This window comes from Leopardus geoffroyi, chromosome B3 (genome assembly GCF_018350155.1).
Source record: "Leopardus geoffroyi isolate Oge1 chromosome B3, O.geoffroyi_Oge1_pat1.0, whole genome shotgun sequence".
Classification (NCBI taxonomy): Eukaryota; Metazoa; Chordata; class Mammalia; order Carnivora; family Felidae; genus Leopardus; species Leopardus geoffroyi.
The window spans coordinates 65,963,126-65,990,000 of record NC_059337.1 but is presented as its reverse complement, the minus strand read 5'-3'; the positions used below and the strand labels follow the sequence as shown (position 1 = coordinate 65,990,000).

Sequence of the window (26,875 nt, the reverse complement as noted above, 5' to 3'; positions counted from 1 at the left end):
AAAAGCAAAGGGTTTCAGTCCTTCAGTTTTGTGAGTCGGTCAGGGATGGAAAGCACTGTTGGGATGGCATCAGATTTTTGGTTATCTACAATCACTGCAGACTACTCAGAGACCTAGTGTCAGGGCCATTTTACCCCACTGCCTAGAACTCCTAGGTGAAGCCCTTCTCCTGTGTTATCTTTGTGAGATGGCCAACATGATCATCATTTCCTAGTTAACCTGAGGTTAATGACAGTAGAAGTTTGGGAGGCGAGATGGTATATAATCACTACTGTTCTTAGAAGCCACGGCAACTGATCCAATTACAGCAGAGTTTACTGACGGTATTTATGTTGACTCCTCTAAAGGACAGTGAGAGATGCATTCATTTTTACTGGTTACCACTCTGCATTAACACAATGGGTCACACACAATGACCACACCTCAAAGGGAGTCAATTATGTGCAATGCTTCATATAGAAATTGTACCTTTTACCTTATAGTATGGCGATAAGAGAATGAAGCCATAGGGTTTCAGAGCTTTTTAATTCTTTACTTCCCATCACACCTCACAGACATTTGTACTGAACCACACTCCCCCATCATCAACCACCTGCCCCCATCGTCCTGGATTCAAGGACTGTTATTTTAGAAGCATACATTCACTTTAAGAGACACTGTACTTGCATGTACGTAATTATAAAACACGTCTCTAGAGAGGTCCCTGCTCTAAATTCACTGGTTTTCTTAAACAGAAAAGTAAACTTTTTTTTTTTTATCCAGCATGTCAAAGTCGCTCATAAACTAGGAAGCCTTTGATATGATTTCCCATCAACATTATTAAAGGGCGACATTAAGAACAACAGAATATTCCATTTAGAGTATTGTAATCATTCCCGCGTTTGAGAGAATGAATGTTTTTCAATCATCTAAAATTTTATTCTTCAGGTATTTCATCTTCTATAATGGTGTGCATTATCCAAAATGTGCACAATTACTTATTAGCAAACCCAAATGCCATTAGGTTAAACAAAATCCCTTGTGCAGCAAAAGGGGTTAACCAGATTTGTATTAATATAGAAGCCAGGCTTTTAATATTCTGCAAATGTTAACAAAGAAAGATGATAATGTTGAGTTAATATGGGTTAAGCATAAAATGAAAATAAATTTTTCTGATTGCGAGGTGTTGACACTTTTTTGGCTAGGGCCTCCAGCCTGTTCCTGAAAGCTGTGTAATTACAGAAGGCTTTTCCCCTCCTTCCCCCTCCTGCTTCAAGCCTACCCACATTAGTAATGACCCCTTCACTGCTTCAAAAACCACTAATGGTCTTCAGCACGGGCAAGAAAAATGAACAGGATAAATTGGAATCCACAGTCAGTAATTTGCATCCTATGAGGCTGCTTTGGCCACTCACACTCATTCCTGGCCATCAATCGTTGCCTGTCAGGTGCTGCACTCTGCCACCACGACAAATACTCCTTCTAACACTCTGATTCGTCCAAACAATGTAATTGTCCTCTATTCTCCTTTTGGTAATGGAGATAATGAATGACTACCCAAACAAGAAGGATTGCTCATCACAGACGCCTGGGTGGCTTCAAACTGGAAAAGGCCTAGGGTACAAATTTTAATTGACTGAAAACAGTGGCTGGGGAAAATGACCAAAAACAATCCCCAGATCCTTCTTGTCATAGCATTTTTCCTACCAAACTCAAGGGAGGAGCACCTTTTGACTTTTGGTCCCTCTAAGATTTTGGACGCCTAGGTTTATAAATTATTTTCCCTATAATGAAATAGTTAATAGAAATGAATTCCACAAATAACAAAAAATGAAAATAAGGACTCGTCGCAAGAGTATACGGATATGCACTGGTCACGTCAACATCCAGTGTGTCGTTTCTTTATACAGTGTTTTCTTTCTGGCTTGTTTAGTCTTGCTCACTGTTTGATGTGTTTGCTCAAGGCAGGTCTGACAAAACATGGGCGCTGTGGTGTGTGTGTGTGTGTGTGTGTGAGTGAAAGAGGGGGGCAGAGGTGTGCACGCACACACACACATATATACATGTACCTATATGTACACACATACACACACACACACACACAGAAGATTCATATGAAATTAAGGTTTAGGATGTTAAGGAAGTAGAAGAGTAGAAAGCTGATGTTAGTAGAAAGCCAGTTCTTTGAAGTAGGACTGTAAATTCTGATCAAATAACAAGAATTCTTTCCAGTGTTCTAGTAGAAATTTAGTCCAATGGCCACAAAATGACATAAACAGTACATTTTATCTTGGGAATCCCTGAGCAGTACTTTCACTGTGAGAGCAGTTGCAAATTCCATCCACAATCATTAAAAAAATTGGGACCTTACCAAAATTCACCTTGCACAGATGGCTTTTTTTTTAATTAATAGGGAAGACCATAATAACTTTAACTTATTTAAATAACGTTCTGTGGTTTCTGAACATTCGTGATTCTATGCCCCTTTTATACATGGAGTGGACTGTTTATCTGGAAGTGTTCTGGCAGTCAGCCACTATATTTCTAAAATTAAAAAAGGGACGGAAAACAATCAGCTTTCAGAGGAATTGGAACCATGGCAATGTGTTTCGGATTAATTTACAAATATATGTATATATTTAAAGTCTAACTGTAGAACTAGAGAATTTCTACTACATGGTCTATCATACGCATTCTTCTACTTTATTAGAACAGACATCATATTGAAATAATAAACATGGGAAGCCTTCACTTCTTCTTTGATGTATATTACTAAATGTCTGACTGGCTCAAATTTAAAATAAACTTTGGTATGTTTGCACTTGAAAACTGGAAGTAGACCGCAAGCAATAATTTGTTGTCAGTTTCCATATTCTTGGACTAAAGCTATAGTTTAGTCTGTTCACTGTTGGGGGCCAACCCACTCTGGTCCAGTGGCCCAGAGGTGGCTCAATTTACTTTTAAGAACACACACGGTAACATAATAGCGACGATGATGATTCCCTTCATCAAGAAAGAACCAACACAGGTCAAAGTTTTTCACTTCTCAAAATAGCTCTAAAGCCACTGTTGAATAGAAGGGAGTCACAAAGATCCCCTTACTTTGAATATCAACGGACAAGTGTTCAAAAAGTTAATAAGACATGTATGGCTCACAACTCCATGGAGATAGAGTATTCTCCATGTAGAATATTTTTAATTGCCTCTTTATCTAAAGACTCATTTGAAGTTAAGATATTATATTTATTCAAGATGCTAACCTTAGCTAGAACTTCTCTCCCTCTCTCCTTTTAGGTTAACCTGGTTTTTCAAGTACATGGAAATAGATCTGCAATATCCTTAGAATACATCAGTGGAACAGATTTTGGGTGAAACCACTTAATAATCATTTTCTTTTGTGATTAACCTCTCTCCAATAATGTCCAAACTGGAAATGATTTGTCAGGAATTTTATTCTATGTTGAAAGGATTTATACCGATGTTTAAAAACACTTGAAGGGCTATTTCTAATCATCTCATGAATTAGAAGTACAGGATAAATGAAAATGGTAGTACTTAGAAGGGTAAAAAATTGGAAATAGCCTATCAACTAAACCATAGTTAAATAAAATGTGAGGTTCTCATGAAAAAGGTTTTCCTATATATGTTGAGTGAAAAAAAGCAAACTATAGAACATGTATTATCAATTTTTTGTAAAACAGACACATGAATTCATAAACCAATTGAATGTATCTGTCCTTGTAGTGAAAGATAAACATCTGGAAAATTACACAGTGATAATGGTTCATGTTAGGTAGTCTAGGAGCTAAAGGCTTTTACTTTTTGTTTACAGATACCCTATATTGTCTCCGTGTGTACCGCTTCAAACAATTTTTTTAAATACAATAGGAATTTTAAAATTATAATTAATTTATTGTAATTTAATATACACTCTGCATTAAAAAAATTTTTTAATGTTTATTTTTGAGGGGGGAGGTGGAGGGGGGAGGGAGAGAGAGAGAGAGAGAGAGAGGGAGGGAGGGAGGGACACACAGAATCCAAAGCAGGCTGCAAGCTCCGAGCTGTCAGCACAGAGCCTGATGTGGGGCTCAAATTCATGAACCGTGAGATCATGACCTGAGCCAAAGTCAGATGCTTAACCGACTGAGCCACCTGGGTGCTCCCACTCTGCATTTTTATTAACACCATAATAATTTAACATTTTTATTAAGCTAGCTATTCTTTCATGTTACAGTAACTGTCTGACTGGATAATTTTTCAAAGCAGAACATCTCTAGGACAAGTCCTACCTCTCGAGTTACTTTCCTACCCAATGAGTTTAACTCACTTGCTGGACTCTGAGGCTTACTGATGAGCTAGCTCTTTGAAGACCCATGTCCGATTTGTCAAATTACTTGTGTGATGATGTAATGCAACCATTAAGACAAATGACAGAGTAATTTGTTGACCAGGGTCTTAGTCTGAGCAAACGCTTGGAAATTGATCATTGTGATGACTGCCTCCTTTTCCTCAATCCCCTTCAAGACACCATTTACTCTATAGAATTAATCCAGTTGACTTAGATTTTGATGATGCCACTCATATATGGAACTTTCTAAGCAATTTTCCTAAGATAAACCATAAAAATGCATTTGGGTGGATATCCGTTATTGCTCTAGTACTGTGCTTCCTGAACTAGGGTACAAGTAGACTGCCCCTGAATAAGTAAGTGCATTTTCCTGGAATGCCAAATTTGTTCAATGGCCATGAATTTAACATCTTTTTCTTATGTAAACAAAAATTCCTCTGCTCTGACTGAAATGTATATAACAAATACAATTCTGAGGTAAAACAAGAAACAATGAAGATATTTTAAAACCCATCACATCCTCACAACTGAAAGTAATCTCCTTTCTACTACATTCATGTTGCAATTTACCTGGCATTTATAAATTTTAGCCTTTCACTGTCATGTCTTATTTATGTATCTTTTCTTCATTAAGTATAACTTTCTAAGGGCAGAGCTCTGGGCTTTTTAAACTTTTGTAATTCTCCCCACCTCCACCTGAGTGTCTCTCAATATTTGTAGGAAAAATGAAAAAACAAACAAAACAGACATAAGTTCCCAGTCAAGCTGTTCTGTCACCTTGAATAAGACTGTAAAATATCTGTAGAGATTATAATAGTATAGTTTGTGATGGTTAATTCTGAATCTTAGTAATTCTCTCTCTCTCGCGCGCGCGCGCGCTCTCTCTCTCTCACACACACACACACCCTCAAATTGTCTGAGCTTCGAATCACTATCTCAGGAGGCAGTAAAAACCCTTCCCTCTTCCACTACCAAACTAACTTCCTGTTTTTCCCTGAAGCACTTCTATGTGAAACATGATGTACCTCTCACTTTGTGTTACTATTTGTAGATATCTGCATTTTCTGGGTGTCTTCTCCCTGTCTCCAGTTCTTGAGATCAGAACCGCAAAATAGTAGAGTAAAAAGGTCCTTTAGACAGAACTTTGGCCTGGCACCTAATTAATGTAGATGAGGAAACCAAGACTCACAGGTGTAAGTAACATATGCCAGGTCATAGAAACAGGCAGTGGTAAGAGAGGGGCTAACCACCTGCTGTCTTGACATTTGTGGTGGTCTTTCCCACTGTAACATTAAAGTTTTTCACTGAAGTATCCTTCCCCTTTATTTTGGTAATAGTAGTACCCTGATTTTTCTTTAGGCATGTGTTCAGGGGTGGCCAAGCGACCAGGCTTAGTCAATCAACATAGTTAATCACTCTGGCTGCACTGAAAAAGAAACCTAAGTTAGGTTAATGGGTGTGGGTTGGGCTGTCAGTCAAAGGTGTTCTCTTTTCACTGGAGTTAGTAGAATATGTGTCTGGAGTCACTGATGCCATTGTTGCCACCAAAACGGGAAAGCCTGACTGAGGATGAAGCCCATGGAGACTAAAGTAGAGCCAATAAAGAACAGATTCCTGACATCATTTCTGCACTTGGATACAGCTGTACCTAAAGCCAGATCCTTTTACCTTTCAGTTACCTAAGCCAATAAATTAGTCCTGACTAATGCACATGTCATGACTTAGATTATCCGGAACCTTCTCAGTTTATTCTTTTACCCCCTCCTGCTAAAAATGATTATTTATTACTAAAATAAAAAGAATAAAAAACAGGGAAGGAGGAGGAAGAAGAGGAAAGCAATCAACAATTTTGCTTTCATCTAGGCCTGCAGACTGACCACATAGGACAGAACTCTTGAGGATTTGGGAATTAAAAAAAAGTTTATCAGACTTCTGATCCCAATAAGTTAAAAAATGACCTAACTTAGAAGACAGACGTTTAAGCATGCGATGTATATAAAACCCAGAACTTTAAAAAATCTAAATGAGAAAAGTATAAGGGTGAGTTCTTACATTGTTTCTAAAATGACCAGGGAGTAAATTTCAGTATATTTCTTGTGTAAAGTTGAAACTCTTAAGGGAAATGATAGAAATTTACTAATCAAAATACCTGAGACTCAAAAACCTTACAGGAACCAAAAGGCTGTGATGATGAAAAATGACACAATAACTTTCACATTTCATTTCAGCAAAATTCTCTGCTGCTGAAAGAGAATGCATTTCACAAAATTCCCTTCCATTCCCATGAATCTGGCATGTCCATCATGGCCAGTCTAAACACTGGATCCAGTGGAAAATCCTCTCCAGCCAGAAGTAGTCGCTTTCTCTAAAAATTTCACAGTGCTTTCTCTCCTTCTCTCTTTTGTGTTTTTACTCCACATTGTGTTTTATGTATGTCAGTGTACTTGTGTTATATCCTTCACTGGATGGCAAATCATTTGAAGACAGAGTTCAGAATTAAAAGCACTTAGTGCAATGTTTCCCACATAATAGCTGCTCAATACATCCTTGTTTGTGATGCATTCCTTCTGAAATTTATAATGTTTTCTACTAGAAAGGACTGATGGTACTACGTATATGATGCATAAATACCCAGACACAAACGGAAAGATTCAGATAGACATTTAACTGTTTTACTGACACAACATTTGGATATCTGAAGACATCTACTAAATTTTTCAGTTTTCATCCAGATGTTTGGTGTCATGGACACCCAGATTTCAGATTTAAATTAGTTGGGCTTTTGTTTTTGTTTTTTTTTTTTTTAATGCCATGTGCATATCTGGGATGAAGAAAACATGGCTATTTCAGGAGATTCATTTCCATTTGATTTCACATAGAGGTAAATAGATTGAATAATAATAATAATGTTTAAAGTCAGAAACTGTTTGAGAGATTTTTAATAATAGCCAGACCCTAAGAGGTGAACCATGGTTGATATTTAGAGCCATGGTAGGACGGTCTCATTAAAAAGACCAAAAAAAGAAAACCACTCACCGTCCTGTAGATGAGCTAAAAGAATACTGAATGAGCCTGCTGGATTATGATTCAGAGATTTTAGGAACAGTTTTTAAATTTATTATTATCAAGATACAGATAAAATAAAACAGTGAAGAAGGAATTTCTTACGAAACCAAAGTTAACGACAGAAAGACAAAATAACCTAAGAGTCTTGGGACAAAGAAGGAACATTTTTTGCATCTTCAAGAAATGTTACATACACATATTCTAATGGTATGGAGGGAGTTCATATGAGCATGAAATTACGTGAAGGTTAAATGCCACCAACACCCATACTACTTCTAAACTTCCAAAAAGACATAAAAAAGTATCAGAAAAACATATTATAAGACATTTGCAGGTAGGAGTCAGAGTTTTAAGCACAATGAATATCATCATTTTTCTATTGATGGAGATTTTAAAGCTGTGCGCAGTCTTATTTTGAAAATAACGGAAATATGTTCCTAAGGCTAGAGAAAGATAATTTTTATTTAACATTTGTTAGGACGCTCCCATGAGCTGCTTGGCCATGCGTATTACACTGCCTACATGGCTGATGGGCAATCTTACCAAATGAGCCAAAGGCCACAAATAAGGCCTTGACTCATTTAACGATCATTTCACATTTCCACACTATGACCAAATTAATATTTTATGGGACTACTCAGTTCTATAGCCAGACCACTTTTCCAAAAAATTGAATTTTGTGCTTATTTATTTTATGGATCATTTGTTGAAATAGATTTCGAAACAGGTTTAGGCTATTTAGATTTTTCAGTGAACTGCAAAAGAAAAACAGACTCACAGTTTTAGAAACTAGAAAGGACAGGAGAGTCACCTCATTCAAACCTTCTTATTTTGTGTCTAACAAAACTGAGGTCAACTGAGGAGAAGGGGCCTGCCTAAACCTTGTTGTTGGCCTGGCCTCCTGCTTTTTTAAGATGTTTCCCTAGCAAGAAGAAATTTCATGCTTACATAATGTCAAAGAACATTTTATTTCTAAACATTTTTTTAATGATTATTAATTTTTGAAAGAGTGCACGCGCACACCCATGCACACACACACAGACACACACACACACAGACACACACACACACAGACACACGTGTGCACAAGTAGGGGAGGGACAGGGACAGAGGGAGACATAGTATCCAAAGCAGGCCCCAGACTCTAAGCTGTCAGCACAGAGCCCAACGCAAGGCTCAAACTCATGAACTGTGAGATCATGACCTGAGCCAACGTCAGAGGCGTAACAGACTGAGCCACCCAGGTGCCCCTGGGACATCTTATTTCTACCTATGAATTGTAGATACCAATAGCCAGATTTTATACTGTAAGCTACTTAACACCCATATTCTGTATGTTTGCATATCACCCTAAATTTCTCCATTTGCCACACTACTGCCTTGCAAATACTCGCTGGTCTGTCTCTCTCACTGGACTCGATGCTCCTTGAGAGTAGAGACAAGCGACGCACATTTTACCTCCAGAATCTAGCTCACTGCCTAGCATGCAAGAGGCATCACACACTCAATCTCTCTCTCAAAACAAAAAAACAAAAGACAAAACTAAAAAAAAACCTTTAAAAATTAAAAAAAAGCAACTCATTAAAAAACAAACAAAAAACTCTGCATGTTGAATTAGTCAAGTTTGAGGATGCAAACAAGTAAATTCTTTGCAACCTAAAAATGCTAGTTTGAAATGAGAGAGGTCGGTTGAGGTGAAAGCTGAGGAGCAAATGAGAAGAGAGATTTAAGGAAGGAGACACTCAAAGAGGCAAATAATACCAACATTTTATGGCCTCAAACATGAAACAGGGAAAACCAGCTCTCATTTAAATGTTTTTATTTATTTTTGAGAGGGTGGAGGGGCAAAGCGGGGGCAGGAGAGAGAGAGAGAGAGAGAGAGAGAGAGAGAGAGAGAGAGAGAGAGAGAGAAGATCCAAAACAAGCTCTGTGCTGTCAGCAGAGAGCCCGATGTGGGGGCTCAAACTCATGAACCGTGAGATCATGACCTGAGCCGAAGGTGGATGCTTAACTGACTGAGCCATCCAGGTGCCCCGGCTCTTATATAAAACAGCAGTAAAATTTCTATATGTAGAGAACGGAGCAGAAATTGGCAAATTCAGATGGTGACACTAAGAAGCTGTGGAAAAGAAATAAGTCCATGGGACTTTTCATTAACATTTAGTATCTCACCTTGTTAAAAAGGCTAAGGGGTTGCTTTAAAACAAGGATCTGAAGTATTTGGCAGAGAGTTATATAATGTCTAGACAACGGAGATACTTGTATCTAATCTTATGACAACAATCCTACTTATTAACAGGTCCAGACACAGTGCCATATGAGACCGAGTTAGAAGGAAATGAAGATTAGTGATTAGTCCGTTACATTTCTTTAATAACATGAAAAAAAGTATGGATAAAAAAGTGGGGTAAAGTTTACAAGCTATGATAAATAATTCCAGTATGTTTAGTCTAATTTTATTTGCACGGCCTATGCTATAAATAATTTTGTCTGATTTACCTTAAGAATGTACTGAAAGTCCAATTTGACAAGAGAAAGCTACCAGAGACTTAAAGAGGAAGTTGTTGTTGAAAGAAACTGAGGATTATCTTTTTTTCAAAAAGGTTATTATCTCTAGAGTAAGCAATGGAAATGTTTTGGATATTATCTTCTTTGCTCATCTCAAAGTATAGGATAAGAGCATGGGGTTAATGATAAGTTAAAAAGTCATAAAAATAAGAAGAGAGTAGCTTTAAAGGAATGACTTCTTGTGATGGGCAGTAGTGGTTAAAAAGAGAACTACAGGGGCGCCTGGGTGGCTCAGTCAGTTGAGTGTCCGACTTGGGCTCAGGTCATGATCTCGTGGTCTGTGAGTTCAAGCCCCGCGTCAGGCTCTGTGCTGACAGCTCGAAGCCTGGAGCCTGCTTCGGATTCTGTGTCTATCTCTCTCTGCCCCTCCCCCGCTCATGCTCTGTCTCTGTCAAAAATAAATAAACAATAAATAAATAAATAGATAGATAGATAGAACCCTAATAGTGACCATTTCTTATGCCACATTATGGAGAAGGCTTCAATCACGGTGGCTATGAGGAATCAGAACTCCTTAATCAGAGTTAATTCTTTCATTTTACAGTTCACCAAGATAAACACACTAACGTGTTGAACACTGGCATTAGAAACTTGGTTCAGGAGTTCCAAACTGGCCTCTTTTCGTAACATATTCATGAGCACTGGATACAACTATATACGTAGCTGTATACTGTAAAAAAGGGAGGCAGGTGGGCTACAAAAAAAAAAAAAAAACCCAAAAAACCTTGACTTTTTTCCTGTTTAAATATAACCCCGTGTTCTTAAATGTTTTGGAATTTATGTGATTTTTGAGAACATGGGAGAAAGATCCTTATCAGTCTGTCCATGGAATATGAAAAAATCAAAGATATTACCCAAGTGTTTTCCTTAGGTACCCACTGCACTAGTAAATAAAGCAACCAACTCATACCATAATAAGAAAACTCTTAACTGGGCCATCAAAAAAGGTCAGTTAGCAGTATTTATTTTGGAATTCCCCACAGTTTTATCTTATCAATTTGTTTTTCCTTCCCTTTTTTAAAGCAGCCTGTTTAGTGAAAGTTAACGGAATCAAGATGGAGACACAACAAGGTACTGCCACATTTATCTTTGTGCATATACTGGCCCATTACTATTTCACCTTAACTTTATTTTTTTTAAGTTTATTTTATTTTATTTTGAGAGACAGGGAGAGGGAGAGAATAAGCAGGGGAGGAGGGGGAGGGGGAGAGAGTGAGAATGAGAGAGAGAGAGAGAGAAGACAGAATCCCAAATAGGCCCTGCACTGTCAGCACAGGGCTCCCCACATGGGGCTCAAACTCACACACCAGGAGATCATGACCTGAACTGAGATCAAGAGTTGGACACTTCATCTGCTGAGCCACCCAGGTGCCCCTCACCTAAACTTCAAAACACACAAATACTTTAAATAAAAAGTGCTTCTAAGCAGATGAAAACAATCACTTTCTGCATTTCCAATTTGTGTTTAGAGTAAATCAACTCATCAGTAACTAGAACACCTTTAAAATGTCTTTCAACATACTTATGAAGATGCCTCTTCTCGTAATTATAGAAGATCATCAACTCTCTAATAATCCATGTCATAACCAAACAAAATGAAGAAAATATATATGTACATATGACTCTTCATGACTCTGGATATTTATTGACTAAACATTCACTCATTCAAGATAAAAGTGATTAAATATTGAAATATAAAATCATTTGATAGTATTTCACCTTTTACCACCATAATTAAGTGCTATGCTGAGTAAATCCAAATGAATTAGAAACTTACGAACCAAAAGAAAATATAGACACAGAAATTAAAAGTTTTCATGGTAAAACAATAAGAATATATGCTAATATTATTTATAGCTTACTTAAATATTGTACATGGCTACTTTATTCCTAACTTGGACACTAAATTAGAAAATACTGAGAAAAGGTTACTCGTGGCTTGGGTAGCCAGGCTGACCTCAGCAGAAAGTGTTTTTCTAATTAACTCTCTACTATGTTTTTATCTGCTTATCAATTTGGATAAAAGAGGAATGGAATAATGAGGAACATATTAAAAATATGTATATGTGAAATTATTGCATTGGCTATGTATTTTTGAATCTATTAAGTGATAAGATTTTATAGAGAGCAATAGCTTTCTTATGTTCTTATTCCTTATTCCTCTTGATATGTACCTTAGAAATTGATAACATAACTTTATAATCTCAGGAAAAAATATTTTTATTTTTGCATAAAAATATTTCTTACAAAGATTTAAGAAGCCCCCAAAAATGGCTGTCTCCATAAAAATTGGACTTTAAAAGGACAAACCATTAATGTAGCTGAATTCAACTAGTATGAACTGGTATGGCCACCATCTGTTTTTAATGCATTGAGCATACATTCTGACTGTTGGTGACTGTTCAGTAGTTTGGATATCACCCTTGACTTTTCTACATGATGGGCAGAACCCTCTAACATTTCTGATACCTGCTCGGCATGTTGTATCTTTGGCAGATAAACTTAAGTTTGACCTATTTTCTACCATAATACAAAGAGCATAAATTTAATTTAATTTTATTTTGTTTTATTATTTTTAAAGAGTATAAATATTTTAGCACAAGGTGAGTTGACCAGTTGACCCTAAGAGCATGGTAAGCTTTTCATTTGAAACAGGGTAGTTTGAGGTAAAGTCTGAAGGTACCTTCACTACTCGTGTGTTCTGGACTAAATCATATGCATTATTTAAATACCTAAAAAAATTAAATACTCTTATTTGAGTAATTGGAAATATACCCTCATAGCAACATAAGCTGAGTGGGTTTAGTTTTCAAAGAAGTTAAAACACTTAAGGATTGCCACATGGCAAGAAACAAGACACAAATGGCCTTTAGATTCTAGCAGAAAATCATTAAGGAAATACAAGGTTATTATTCTTATGTATATACCATAGAAGTGTTGATTACACTTTATCTGAATACATATATTTTCTAAGAGAGAGAGAAGAGAGGGCAAGAGATAAGTAGGAGGAACCAAAAATTATCTCAAAGAGGTCAAAAGTACGGATATAAATCACCATCCAACTTATATCTCTGTGTCCCCATATAAAATCATGACCTGGATTTGGCCTGAATATTGGAGAAAACTAGACTAACAAACTCTCCTCCTTTGAGGAGTACCAGATGAAAATCAGTGTCCATTTACCATCAAGTCTGACTTGGCAGAAACTAAAGGAAAGCCTTTTCAATGCAGGTATCTGAACATTTAAAATTTTCATACAGTATACAATACAAGAAAGAAATTCAAGGGGAAAAAGGTATAAACCACTACTTTATAAGGCCTTCATCTTTTATTCTAACCTAACCAGACAATTTTGAAATGGTCTGAGAATATACTGTTATAAAGAAGGTATAGACCTAGGTGCATTTTTATCATGATGATATTTGTACCATTCTATAAACAAGGATGGATCACTGCCAGATCCTGGATTCAATATGTAAGAGGTCAAGCATCTAAAGGGGCATCTGGGTGGCTCAGTTGGTTAAACGTCCAACTTTGGCTCAGGTCACCATCTCACAGTTTGTGACTTAGAGCCCTGCATCAGTCTCTGTGCTGACAGCTCAGAGCCTGGAGCCTGCTTTGGATTCTGTGCCTCCCTCTCTCTCTCTGCCCTTCCCCTGCTCCTGCTCTGTCTCTGTCTCAAAAATATATAAACATTAAAAAAAAAAAAAAAAGAGGTCAGGCATCTAGAGCAATGGAAAAACAGAGATTGAGACTGGTATTTTGACATCTGACTGGTTATGTTCTCTTTTCTCTTCCTTGAGCTCCTGAATACATTCTCTCCTTTCATTTTAAGTGACTGACATGCTAAATATGTTACAGAACTTAGAACCACCCTCTGGAGACATTACTTTTTTAAACTCCTCGGACATTAGTGAATAAAATTTATAGCAAGTATAAATATTGTAAATTGAATCGCTAAGGGAGTTTGCTCTTTGCTGAAGTGCGTTCTTTCATAAGCTAAATAATGTTCTTGCAAAGCAATTAATACCCTCAGTGGAGTAATGCTCTTCTAATTTTTTATGAACAAATTTAGATGTTTACAAGAAGTGCCATATGAAACATTCTGATGGATTTATTTGAATTTGCACTTCTGTGTTTTGTTCACTGCTATATGCCCAGCTTCTAGAAAAGCACTTGGAAGCACAGTACAAGCTCAATAAATAATTGGTAAATGAATAAATGAATGAATACTTTCCAAGGCCTGACCTGAGACTAAAGCATGGAGTATCTCATTTCAAGTGCACGAGGGAAGCAGGAGAAATATCAGTGTTTAGGCTTTTACCTTCTCACATTAGAAGTTAGAGCCAGTCGGTTGGGAGGGGCTAACTCGTATGGGAAGTTTCTGCATGCTACAGATTTAAAAGCATACACTCTCTATCAATTTGTTTACACTATTGCAAATCAAAACTGTTTTTTTCCACAAGGAATTAGATATTTCTAGGCCCATAGTGACAAAGACATGGGGGGAAAACCTGTAGAAAGCCCCACAGAACTTATAACAATAGCCTAGGCAGAAGTGTATGACTGTCATATTAAGTCAGTAACACTTTCCATGAGTTAACGTCCTAGTGGATAAACATTTGAATTTAAAGTGTAGATACATTTTGGAAACACTCAACCGACTCAGGAAACACATGTGTTTTGGTGCCATCAGGTCACACTTCAGGTGGTGCCCTGGGAAATTTTTTGGAAAACACTGGTAGAAATAGGTTGGAAGGAAAGAGATAGAGCACATAAATCCGTTAGCAATTGCATTTATAGCTCTTCCCATCTGTCATTTGCAAAGCATTTTTCTAATATTAGCTGCTGAAGTTGTAAGTACACATGCCTTACATCCATTGTCTCATCTCACTTGGTGACGGTGAAGAACTGAACGCAGAAATTGTGACTTATCACTTGTTTGTGGTCCAGGCATAAATAAAGGCAAAGACTTCAGCCCTGAGTTCTCAATTTCCTTCCTTGTGCTGAAAACCTATGAGGCCAACTCTTTCCTGGGAATAACATTTTGCCTTTTAAGAGCATCTCCACTCTTATTCTTCACATCAATTACAGAAAAAGCGTAGGAGATGGACAGTGTTGAAGCTACCTATTGTAACATAACCCATTGCACTGAAGATTTCCTTATGCCAACACAAGGCAAGAAAGCCCACCTTACAGAAAGAAAGAATCATGTGATGTTAGCAAGATTTGATGAATTCTATGAGGTAGACAGTTGTCATCAAAATCATGCAACGCAATGGATTTCTAAGCTCTCTGTTTTAGTTTTACCTAAGCAGAATGATTTTGTAGTTTTAACTAAACTCGTATTTCCTTCTATCTCCAGGATGTGTCTTTACAGTGCCTGCTCTTGGCAAAGACAGACAAGTGGCCCAGATCATTTAACAAAATTGTCTGAAGAAATTAATAGCCATAATTTTAGGATGAGTATGAGAGTTCTAAATAGTTCCACCATTAAATCAGTTATTTTAAACTTTCAAATGCATATGTACCTCCCACGGGAACATAAGCTCCTTGAGGACAGGAAACTTGAAAAAGACGATTAGAAAACGTTAACTGAATGAATCTTGTCCATACCCAGGCTACACTTGCACCTGTGCAAGAGTTAGGAATCTGGAAAGGTCTAGTGGCTAAAGTCTGCAACACGCTTCTAGAATGACCAAAAGACTAGTCACTCAAATGAGAAACAGGTTTGGCAAGTCAAGGGAAAAGGAGATTATAATTACTCATGCACCAAAATTAAAAAAATAAAAAAATAAAAAACTTATACAGAAATTCAGGACATATCTCACAAGGGGAAGAAGAAACTAAAAAAATTTAGCAGACAAAGCCAGCCTATACAAATTAGAATAATATATGCACAAATCTCTGGAGAAACTCTATTATATCACAATTAATGCAGAGACTGCAATCAAGCCAGGCTAATTTCAATAGATTCCAAGTTTTGAACAGTTCCTAGACTATCCAAGTGGGAATTTGGCCAGCATGCCGGGGTTAATAATTCATTTTGAGAGAGGCTAATTCTTTGGGAAGCAGCCCACTCTGCAGGAGGAAGCATTTGGCCCAAGTGAGCAAATTTGCTCTTCGAGATCACCCTTTATTAGCTCCACAAGACACCTTTCTTTGTTTTGGGGGGGGGGTCACTTTACTTTCTTATACATATAGCACTATTTATCATGTTTTCAATAAATACATATAAAAATCAGAGAAATGGTTCAAGCATATACATTGAATGTTTGGGTTCTTAAAGAACAATTTTTACACCAACTTTCAATTACCACGATAGGAGTATAGGGTTGTCGGAAGAATACTGTGGCCAAATGTACAGGCTCTGGAATCAGACAGTCCTGGCTTTTAATCTTGGCTCCAAACTGTGAAACTTTGAAGAGGCTACTGAATCACTCTAGGATTCAGGTTCTTCACTCATAAAATAGGAAAATTAATGGTGCCTACCTCATAGGGGTCTTATGAGGTTTAACTAAGTCATTTGTTAATTGAACAAACAATTATCGACTGCCAGAAACTGTTACAGGCACTATGAATACAGTAGTAAACAGACAAGACAAATCCCTGATCTCATGGAATTTATGTTCTGATAGGGAATATTGGCAATAAACAAAAAACACATAATTTGCCTGGAGCTAAGTTTTATGAAGAAAAACTTCATCAAGGTCATTTCTGCACCGAAATAGAAAGTGACTGGGGATGCTGATCTTTGATGTAGGGTAGTGAGGGAGATCATTGAGAAGGTAACATTTCAGCAGAGACTTGAGTGAAGGCAGAGCTAGCCAGAAGGCAGGAGAGCAAGGAGACCAGTCCTAAAGCACAGTGAGGGGGTGCTGCATGGAAGGATGGGGACAGAGAAGCTGGTGTCAGACTAGGTCAGGTCTTGTGGGTCTTCTTAAAGGACTGAAGTATTAATGTGGCGTCTGGCACAAAACTGAGCACGTAACATCGTAGCTATTTATTCATATTGGGTAAATCATACTGGGTCAGAATCATAAATCATATTGGGTCAGAATCTTTTGTTTCCATTGCACTGCTATGTAGCTGGAGTTTTTCCCCATTAATTCTCTTATCCTAACATAGCAGATTCCTAACTGATAACACATTTTAAATTCTCCTGAATATCACCAGTGTTTCTAAATACAAATGTTTTCTGTGATGTGTGATTATTCAGCATCTTATTTACCTGTTAATGGGTCTTAAAAGTGATGAGTTCTTTAAAGGCATTTTGGTTAAGGTGAGAACAGGTACACAAAAAAAAGGTAACTGGGACATGCTAAGTAGGGAGACGAAATAATACAGCACATCTTTTTTGTTTTCCCCAAGAACACCAGAATTTGGGTGTTACTTCCTACTTGGCTGACTCAGAAGGAAATCTTTCATTGGTCTTCATGTCTCTAGATGTGATTACAATTAAGCCCCAGCAGTCACCACCAGCACCCACATGGGATACTGCATGAAACATTCATACCTTCCCCAAAACCTGCGGGGCTCCATGTCATCAAAAACCAGATTCTTGGCCTGCATTTGAAGGTCTTTTACATTCTGGCTCCAACCTATCTTTCATCCCACTTCTCTAGAATACATATGTAAAATCCTAACTGAACCATCCGGGCTTCCCTGTGCATTTATTTCTATATTACTGCCATCAAAACATTGACCATAGGGTAGATATTTCAAATATTTCAAATGCTCTCCCTTATTTTAGGCTCTCTTCTGATATATATATATATATAGAAGCCTATATATATATATATATGTATATATATATATATATAGAAGCCTATATATATATATATATATATATATATATATATATATATAAGCCTATGTTTCTCAGCTCTTCTGTGTCTCTCTCTCTTCCCCATGAATTGAGCAGGGTCATGTAAGTAGTTCCATACAAGTGACTGTGATTGAGGGGATACAGGCTATTTGGGGGCTAAAGAATTCACCTGCTGATGTGCCAGGCCCCTTCTCTTGCTGATGCAACGGGAGTACTTGTTGAGATGTACATTTCCACAAAATGGAAAGACCCTCACAGGATAAGTCTGTATATGGAGGACAGCTGCCTCAGAGAGTGGCATGAACTCATCACTGACTTTGAGTGCCCAAGAAATAAAGTCTTCTCATGTTAAGCCACTGAGATTCTGGTGCTATTTGTTAAGGCAGCATTAACAGCCTATTCTGATTGGTATACCATTATTCAAGATCTTCTTCTGCACTCCTTTGAAGTGATTCTACCTCTCTTCTCTTAAAAAAGTGATTCTACCTTCTCTTCTCATATGGAAAAATGTTTATTTTTTTAGATGCGGCTAAGTAGTTGCTTTGTAGGAAGAATCAACGCTATTGAAAAGGATCTTGGATAAACTTGGGAGTTAGGAAATGGAGGTTAAAATGACTCCCTCAGGCTGGGATTCTAGTGGCCAGGAACTATTCAGCCTAATGAAAGGCTGACAAGCCCTGTTGAGAGCTGCCTGGGAAAAGAGATGGAGAGATGAGTAAGGTTAAGGGGTGATACTTGGAGATGAGATGGGTAAAAGGGAATTTTTCAAGTGGCACTTCCCCATGTCACTGCCAATCTGTAGTATAACCAGAGAATGCAAAACTCCTCATGTGGTTCAATTTCTTCAAGAAGCTGATGAAGTGGCTGAGTTTTGCTTCAAGTTTATGTTGGGTTAAAACAGAGGCACTTGAATGGTCAAAGGAATCAGCTGATACCTTGGTCACACTTCATTTATTATAAGCAAGAAGAAAAGATCATATACCTCCTTGGATTATAGGTATTGGGGGGGCCTTGACTCCCCAACAAGAGAGTGAGATTCTCAACAAAAGGACCCAGATTTCACACGTCTCTATTCTGCGTGTGCTGAACCCAGAACTTTATAATCGAGGACCCCAGTAAAAATGGGCCAAGTGAATAGGTGAGCACTACATATCCAAACCAGTCCCCTTCATTTTGTTTTCTCATACCAAAATGCGTAACTTACTCTTCTATTTTAATTTTCTGCTAGAGACATTTTCAGAATAGTCTATGATATTTCAGTCATTTCAATTTGTAAGTGGTGGCAAATATTTTAAGTCCTTATCAGCACAACCTTGCTAATTAGACATTGTTATATTTATTCTCTTAATCTGCACTCTTAGCTGCATTTAATGATCTGAATTTTGTCAGCATGAAGAGAAAGAGCTTCCACAAAGGGTGAGAATTGGGAGGAAGTGTAGATAAAAATGAATTTCACTATCTCACTTCCAGTTTATCTTCCCTGTCATCAACATTAAAGTCCTGTTTTTGTCTCTTCAGAAAACCACATGACATTTGAGAATCTTTTCCTCTACTGCACAAATTTCAGAACCATCTGGAATACCTTCCTCCCTTCCTTCTCTCCACCTCCCTGATCGTCCATCCTTTCCTTCCAACGTGAAAGTGTTTTTTTTCCTTATTTGGCTTCCTCTTCTTATGCTTCTGAGCTCTTTAATTTTATCTTAATTCTTTGGTTACTTTGGAATCACTTATGTGAAGACAAACTTACACATACACAGGAGAGTCTGAAATAAATAATACTTGGAGACAAATCCTCTGTGGTATACATCAAAATAAACTTTTCTCACTTTTAATTCCATATATTAATGAGAAGGTAAAAGGGCAAAGATAATCAAGCTAGTACATCCCAGTACACGAGAAAGAACTAACATAACACATATATATCTATTTTTGAGTTAGTAAATTGGGGCTCTCCATCAGGGAGACTTACATCTGCATAAAAATTAGTGAATTAAGCTCACACCTATAATCTTTGAAGGTCTTCTCATAACGAAAAAAAAGTAAACTTCAGGTTTTTATGGTGTAATACTTGAACTTTTTTTTTGGCCTATTTTTGTAAAAGAAAAAACAAGGTATAGATTTAAAACAATGATACATGGTCTTCTTCAAATATTTCTTTTACGGGTCAGAGCTGATGAACTGAAGATTACCGACAGAGACTCTATCATAATAACCTACATATATACCCAGTCAAGTTTATAAAGAATGAGCTTCTGGTGGGGCGCCTGGGTGGCTCAGTCGGTTGAGCGGCCGACTTCGGCTCAAGTCATGATCTCGCGGTCCGTGAGTTCGAGCCCCGCGTCAGGCTCTGTGCTGACAGCTCGGAGCCTGGAGCCTGTTTCAGATTCTGTGTCTCCCTCTCTCTCTGACCCTCCCCCATTCATGCTCTGTCTTTCTCTGTCTCAAAAATAAATAAACGTTAAAAAAAAATTTAAAAAAAAGAAAAAGAATGAGCTCCTGGTTAAAATCCTTGAATAGAATAATAGCTTCATTTCAAAGTGCAAACATTTAAATGTGTGTGTGCACACACACGCACACATACGTTCTCACTGCAGCAAATTAGAGATGCTCACAATTTAACAGATATGGATTTCAACAGGGCCTTTGCTATGCAAATTAGTGGAAGTGTCCACGTTACCGTCCCCAACACAGTGCAAGGAAAAGTGACTCCTCACCCAGACAAGGGGCTTCTGACACTTGTCTTTATTGCCCTGTCATAAATTCATAAAGGGATGTCTGCTGTAACAGTTGGCAAGTTCACTGCATAAACATCAACACCAATTTAATGACTTGTGTACACATCGTAAACTAGAGAATCTTTATACAAAGAAATCAGATAAATCAAACATGAGCAGAGGCTTGGGGAAAGCAATTAAAGCTTTAAGTTAAGGTGGCTGTAGGAGGGCACTGTATCACATCACAGCAGATAATAGAAAATGTGTTAACGCCACTACAGTATGTGTAATTAAATTAATTAGTAATATTAAATGTGTTTAAAGCAACATCCCATCAACAGATAAATAGATAAGAGCAGATACATAGTGCAGAAACATTTAAAATTTTAATTTTCCCATTTTATGTGTTCAAAGATAGGCAAAACCCCCCTCAAACTTCCTAGGAAGTTGATAAAAATAAAATAGGGAGGGGATGTGAAGTTGATTTACTTGCCTCAAGCTAGTAATAGAAAAAAGGAATAGTCGGAACATAAAAACCTCTCTGGCCATATTTCATTTCCTATAGCATATTGAAATGTTTTGGTGCCAACCCATTTCATGCGAATACCTCAAAGGCCGGTATAAAGTACCTTCAAGGTACGTTGCTGTCTGAGCAAGTATTTGCAGCCAATCCCTAAGAAATGCTTAAGCATCACCTGGTAATACAAGTTTTAAAATTATTTTTAAAACATCCAAGGAGATTTTTGCTGAACAAAAATTAGATTGCTTATATGCCAAAGCTCTTCATCAGCTGAAAGCTGGAAGCTAAATTTGGCCATAAGAAACTGGCTTGGAACTTTAGAAGTTCTGGGGCCAGATTCAGCCCTGTATAACTTGTATGCCTTGTTACATAGAGAAAAAAAAAAAACAGGTCTGTTCCAGTGATGGCAAGACTTCCATTTATTCATCTCAAAAGCAATAAGATCCTAGAATGGAGCCTCTATAATACAAAATGCTTTTAAGTTCTCCCTGAGGGGAACACAATATACACAATTTATGTAAAAAGAAGAAAAATGAAAGCTAAGTATTCCAGTTAAGGGTCAGAAATCAATATTTCTTTAACAGCCTAAGCAACATGCATTACTCTTAATACAAATACTTAGGAGACTTTACGTCCTCCATAAAGGGGGATTTCCATATAATTGGGGTGGAAAGTGGCAGAATATGCTCTCCCAACTTAGTTTCTGTTGCTGAAAAATGAAAAAGAAATATATTTGGACAACATTTCACTGATCCTGTCATCCTTGGTTAAAATTTCTTACCTAAATGTCCTAAGTGTGGAACAACAGGTAACTACATATTAATACATCTCAATGGAATTGACAAAGACATTTCAATATCAATATGAAGACCATGCAGAAACAGGAAAAAAAAAATATGAACATAAAATTAATTGTACTGAGATAATGAGAATGTGGCTTTTTTTTGGGGGGGGACAAATTTTTTCATGGTGTTGTATTATGCTGTCAACAGAACGTTTTTAAAAAAAAAATCTTGGGGCGCCTGGGTGGCTCAGTCGGTTAAGCAGCCGACTTTGGCTCAGGTCATGATCTCGCGGTCTGTGGGTTCGAGCCCTGCGTCGGGCTCTGTGCTGACAGTTCAGAGCCTGAAGCCTGTTTCAGATTCTGTGTCTCCCTCTCTCTGACCCTCCCCTGTTCATACTCTGTCTCTCCCTGTCTCAAAAATAAAACATTTTGAAAAAAAAAATTTTTTTTTAATTTTTTTTTTAACGTTTATTTATTTTCGAGACAGAGACAGAGCATGAACGGGGGAGGGTCAGAGAGAGAGGGAGATCGGAAGCAGGCTCCAGGCTCTGAGCCATCAGCCCAGAGCCCGACGCGGGGCTCGAACTCACGGACCGCGAGATCGTGACCTGAGCCGAAGTCGGACGCTCAACCGACTGAGCCACCCAGGCGCCCCGAAAAAAATTTTTTTAAAAATAAAAAAAAATAAACAAAAAGAAAATCTTCTGTTCATTTCAGTAGCAAATGAAAGTTATGATAAGATATAGTAGGTAGACAATGGACCTTAAGAAATAAAAGTGTAAGTAGAAGGACTGAGTTTATAAAAGTGTATACACCCTAATTAGTTTCTGAGCATTCCCTTTGGCCCTCCTCCAATCTACTCCATCCTGGGAGTCAGAATCATCACTGCAGAAGACTGATAGATCTTGCCACTCTACTGCTCCACATGCTTCAGTGGCTTTCCATTGCTTTCAGGCCAGAGATCAAAATGTTTATCTGGTGGCTTCAATTTTACCAGACGATCTGGGGGGAAGCCTCCAATTGCTTTCTCCCGTCCATCCACACTACCCTTCCACTGCCACAACGCTACATGCTTTCTCCTGCCCCAGGACTTTTGCACATACTGTCTGTGCCTTCTTCCCTTGTGTCCTATCCTTCACTCTTCTAATGTGACATCTTCTGCTTCGGATCTAATGTTAATTGATCCTGACCTTTTTGATCAGGTCAATTCCCTCTTAACATACTCTCTCAAAGGTCCCTAGTTTCTCCTTAGGGCGCTTAACCCCAACTGTCCTTTTATACCCTATAAGCATTCCAAGTGAAGCACTCATATCTATTCTTTCTTATCCACCATTATATTTTCAGTGCCTGTCACAGAGGGTGGTTCATAAAGGAAGTACTTGATAAATCTCTGTGGAATGAATGAGTGAGTGAATGAATGTCAAGGTATAATTACCCTTCTTTAAAAAGTCCACAGAAACAACCTCAAGTCATTTCTAAGCAGCTGGAAATTAAGTAATAATTCAGAGACTGTATCAGTACAGGCACTGCTCAATTGATAGGATCGAATGATTCAACTGTGGTTGGGGAGGCCCAGCTAAAGAATTGAAGAAGGATCATCAAATAGCCCTTCTGCTACTCACAGGATCCTTAAAAAATGGCATGAGAGCACATCTGCTAGATCTTTTGCTTGTGCATGGCTGTCTGCCTTATTTAGCCAAGCTGACTCAGAAGTTAAACCTCTTAGAAGGATGAGTTATCCACTTACTGGGTTTTTTAAATTAAAGAAGCATATTAATTTTTCTTTGCATTTGTAGTAAGTAACCAAACAGTGGTCATCTGCAAAGAACTTCTAATTTCCCCCTCCATCTGTATATGACTTTGTGATGACTATTTTTAAAAATTCATTTATTAGTCCTGTGCCTTTTAAAAGTTTTTATTCTTCCTGTTCTTTTCTTCTTTCAATGATGTGTTGCCATATGGCCTAAGGAGCCTCAGGGACATTACTTGCCACCACCATTTCTCCTGGTTTCCAAATGACCTTAATTTTACTAGGGTTTAAGATGCAAGTGTATAACAAACTCTCTTTCCAAAGCAGAATTTAGTGGACTCGGTTGTAAATGATTCATAGAGCTCTTTTTTTTTTTTCTGTGTATCAAAAGCAATGGAAAACTCATTGACTCCTGAATTTGAAACCAATTTCCGTTTTGTAACCAATCTGCTGAAACGGCCTTTATTGCTTAGCACCAAAAAAAGATTTCTTTGCCTGGGTTAAGAACTATCTTTGAGGGGCGCCTGGGTGGCTCAGTTGGCTAAGCGTCCAATTTTGGCTCAGGTCATGATCTCACAGTTCGTGAGTTTGAATCTCGTGTTGGGCTCTGTGCTGACAGCTCAGAGCCTGGAGCCTGCTTCGGATTCTGTGTCTCCCTCTCTCTCTGCCCCTCCCCCGCTCACACTCTCTCTCTCCTGCTCAAAAAATAAACGTAAAAAATTTTTTTTAATAAAGCTTAAAGAATTATCTTTTAATTCTGTTAAATATCTATTAGAATTAGTCGCTATTTGCATACCTGCCTTATACTTGCCAGGAAGCACCGACCAAACTCTAGGAAGACAACTTTTGTTTCCACTGACCCTCAGCTTGCTAATCTATAAAACAGAATAATAATACTTCATAGGTCATTGGGAGGAGTGGCAGGATAACTGCAGGAATGATGACCAAACAAGAAGTTAAAATATCAAAGTTAAAAATGAACCATACTTTGAGTTAAAAAAAAAAAACTAAAACCTAATGATATTTTTTTTATCATTTGTAAAACACAAATATTCTATTTGAGATCTTTGTGAGATATAGAAATCCACTTGTTTCTAAAACTGACCTTCTGCAGCTTACACATGATATGCTTCATTGTCCATGGACCCCCGCGAGAATTTATAATCACCGACTTGTAAACATGTAATGCATCAAGGTTTTTACATCAGTTCTCCTCTCCATTGTTCTCCAAGTGAGAATGTTTTTTATCTTTGCTTCTGAAATCATCTTACTACAAATCAGTCACGTTCCCATTTCCTAGAAGGCTGGAGAGCAGCACCCAAATTTCTGATAAAGACGCACTCCCACCTTATTTTGCATCAGGAAGTGCGTGTTCTTAGTGATGTTAGAAAAAAACACATCGGGGCTGATACTGAGTCTACAATGTTGTGTTTTAAAACACCACACGTCGTACTGAAATTAAAAAATAGATTTCAGAATTCTAAATGTTCATATCCCAAGCTCCTACCTGTTTTATTTGCTGTATTTTTTTGTTCTAACAAGCCACAGATGTTGGGCTCAGGAAGATCAAGGAGTCCACCTACTTTATTTGTAATATTTTTAAAAAATTTTTTTCTAATGTTTTTATTTATGTTTGACAGAGACAGAGAGAGAAAAAGCATGAGTGGGTTAGGGGCAGAGAGAGAGGGAGACACAGAATCTGAAGCAGGTTCCAGGCTCCCAGCTGTCAGCACAGACCCCGATGTGGGGCTTGAACTCACAGACTGCAAGATCATGACTTGAGCCTAAGTCGGACTCTCAACCAAATGAACCACCCAGGCGCCCCATTTGTAATATTTTTTATACTCCAAAATCAAACTGTTTGCAGAAAATTAATAGTCATTTTATGTATACCCGTATCTCAATGCCCCTTACATTCTCCCCATTCTTAGAGCATTTCAGAGCTATGACATGCCATATTAACATTGAAAAATACAAAGAATAGAAGCAAAAAAAGGTCATTTCCCAAACAGAAGGCATTTAATCATGTTGAAATAAGATCTTGTCCTGTAGGGCTGACCCTCACCTCACTGCACGCTTCCTGGATACTTAAGTTTGTGGCTTTGGCATACAAGGGGTAACATAGCCCATCAGCTGCATCAAGGATCTAATGGACAGGGCGTGAGGGACCAGGACCCCCTGTTAGATCTCCATGCCACATTTGGTCCAGAACAAATGGAACAGTCTTTCCCTCATCTCTGGCCTTTCTTGTTTTGGGGGGATGGGAAAGCAATCGAGGGTAGGACAGTCACACCCACCAGCATGTCTCTTGGCACCTTTTGTGTGCCAATCATGGCAAAATGCTTTTTTTTTTATTCCTAGTAAAATGTGCCCGTAAGAGTCAGGCTCCCATTTTCCCCAAAGATCAAAATTTCAAGAGACGGGGAATCCGCCCCCACCCCCCACCCCACCATAGAACGACCTTATTATCAAGACGAAGGCAAGCACCTGGGGGATTAATAGCTGACATACCTCATTTTAAACATCTACCATATGTTCACGGAAAATACAGCCACGTTACTTATCACTTTCTGTTTCTCTTTCATTGGTTTATGTTTTGCCTTGAATAAAAACCGCAGGAAAACACAGTCTTACGTTACCAGGTATGCAGCTCCTCCATGGAATAGCTCAATAACATTTTTAGTGTTTTATTTACGCAAACAAAAGAGTTCCTCAAATCAGTGCGGGCTGAACTGCTTGGAGAGTGCTGTTTGACTTCCAGTAAACTGAAGCTTTTCCCTAGCACTGCTCAGGTGCAGACACTCCCCAAAAGGCCTGGGATTGCTTTTTTTATTTCCTTCTTGTTTTTTTTTTTTAAATCACATAATCTGTGTCTCAGCATTCTTTAAATGTATTCAAAGAAGAACAATGAAATTTCTTAGGGAAAGTCATGGGTTCACAAAAAAATGAGTTTTTTTCAGTGTTCCATGACTTTACTGAACGTCTACCATGTGCTACAGGCTGCAGGCATGCACGTTCATTTTCCTCCTCTTGACAACGCTGTGAGATAAACATTACCAGCCCCATCTTAGAGAAGCTGAGCTTCTGAGAGGAGAAGTTATCTGCTTAAGGTCACACAGCTAATGGGTGGCAGGCAGAGCTGGAAATCCAACTGGTTTTTTGTTTTGTTTGTTTTTACTTCCAACTGCTTACTGTTCTGCCTGGCACACAATAGAGATGATGTTCCCATGCACTGTCACTCCCAGGGTGAGTCCAAGGTGACAGGACATTAAGAAAACAAATGTGAATGAAAATGGGTGACAGTGCTTTCTTCTGGAC

At 38.0% G+C, this 26,875-nt stretch overlaps 1 protein-coding gene and 1 long non-coding RNA gene across 11 annotated transcripts in view; one reads left to right on the top strand and one right to left on the bottom strand.

Annotated features, from left to right (window-relative positions):
* MEIS2 (Meis homeobox 2) overlaps positions 1–26,875 on the bottom strand; it is a 211,113-nt gene that overhangs the window by 61,220 nt on the left and 123,018 nt on the right. The window lies entirely within an intron of this gene.
* On the top strand, positions 5,794–25,252 carry LOC123583205. Its single transcript, XR_006704778.1, has 3 exons — positions 5,794–11,032; positions 23,316–23,324; positions 25,240–25,252. It is a non-coding gene; the product is annotated as an uncharacterized LOC123583205 (long non-coding RNA).